The sequence below is a fragment of the Staurois parvus genome, unplaced genomic scaffold, assembly GCF_062004578.1.
Source record: "Staurois parvus isolate SC_StPar_1 unplaced genomic scaffold, SC_StPar_1.0 ptg000449l, whole genome shotgun sequence".
Classification (NCBI taxonomy): Eukaryota; Metazoa; Chordata; class Amphibia; order Anura; family Ranidae; genus Staurois; species Staurois parvus.
Genome location: NW_028318245.1, coordinates 167,593 through 169,418, shown reverse-complemented (window position 1 = coordinate 169,418; position 1,826 = coordinate 167,593).

Below are 1,826 nucleotides of genomic sequence, written 5' to 3'. Positions count from 1 at the left end.
TATGGGGGTACTGTACGGGATACGTTTATAGGAGTACTGTCCGGGATACGTTTATGGGGTACTGTCCGGGATACGTTTATGGGGGTACTGTCCGGGATACGTTTATGGGGTACTGTCCGGGATACGTTTATGGGGGTACTGTCCGAGATACGTTTATGGGGTACTGTCCGGGATACGTTTATGGGGGTACTGTCCGAGATACGTTTATGGGGTGCTGTCCGGGATACGTTTATGGGGGTGCTGTCCGGGATACATTTATGGGGTGCTGTCCGGGATACGTTTATGGGGGTACTGTACGGGATACGTTTATGGGAGTACTGTCCGGGATACGTTTATGGGGTACTGTCCGGGATACGTTTATGGGGTACTGTCCGGGATACATTTATGGGGTACTGTCCGGGATACGTGTATGGGGTGACCCCTTGGCACCTCCAGGTCCTTCAAGGGGTTTCAGATGTGGGGAGGCCTGGTGGGGTTTCTGATCATGTAACCGCCGTCATTGGCTGTCACAGTGGTCACATGATCGGAAAACTCCCGATCACAAGTAGAGACCAAGATCCTCCCGCTAGCTGCCGGCAGGCTTGGACTGGCTATAGGGCACAGCGGGCATTTGCCACCTGGACAGAGGAACCGAACCGTGCATTTTCCACCTGCCAACACTAAATGCCGCTTCTCCTCCTCTCCCTTCTGCAGGCATTCAGCGGCGGCAGGAGAGAAATGCACGGTCCGGTTCCTCAATGTGCCGCCCGGTAGCCCCTCCTATCTAGGTTAAAAATAAAAACCTACTGACACTAGTGGTGGATCTACCAGGGTCACAAAGGTCGCTCTTGCAACCAGGCCCTGGTGTTCCTGCATCAGGCTCCAAGGAAAGGGGCCCCAGGCTTGGGGCTGCTCAGTCTAAAATAGCCAAGCCTGTTTTTTTGTCCCAGCCCGGGCCTGGCTGCTGGTAACTGTGCCGAGAGCATGTATGTATCGCAATCACCCTCTTCATGTGTAGGCACCCCCTGATGCACGTGTTCACATTCGTACGTACATATATGTAGAGGTGGGGAGCCTCAGAAATTTTTTGTGGTGAATTTTATGTGCTCGGGTGTAACTTTAATTTTTTACCTTTTAAAAAAAGAAATATATATATATATATAAAATCATATCGGAAACAAAATGTCCCTTATGTGATGACTTGGTGACAGGTTCTCTTTATTGAGACATCCGGGGGCCAAAAGCTTGAGTGTGAAATGATGGAGCCAATCAATGCGACCATGAGGAGGAGAACCAAGATGGGAATGTTCTTTGTGGTGTTTGTAGGGGCTCCATGTATCCTTAGATATCATCTGGAACTGGACCTTCTGGGGCCTCTGAAATGAAACCTTCTGGGGCCTCTGAAATGAGACCTTCTGAAACTGGACATTCTGGAAATGGACTTTCTGGAGCCTCTAGAAGTAGACCTTCTCGACCCTCTGGAAATGGACCTTTCTGGACTCTCTGGAAATGAACCTTCTCAACCTTTTGAAACAGGACCTTCTGCACCCTCTAGAAATGAACCTTGTAGACTTTCTGGAAATGGAACTTCTAGACCCACTGGAAATGGACCTTCTCAACCTTCTGAAACTGGACCCCCTGGAACTGGGCCTTCTCGACCCTCTGGAACTGGGCCTTCTCGACCCTCTGGAACTGGGCCTTCTCGACCCTCTGGAACTGGACCTTCTCGACTCTCCATCTCACTTAGACAACCCCAATGCATGACTCTCCATGAACTGATCACATTCCAATCACCGATGATATAAGAATTATGCTCATTGGTAATAAAGATGACTCTGGCCAGAATG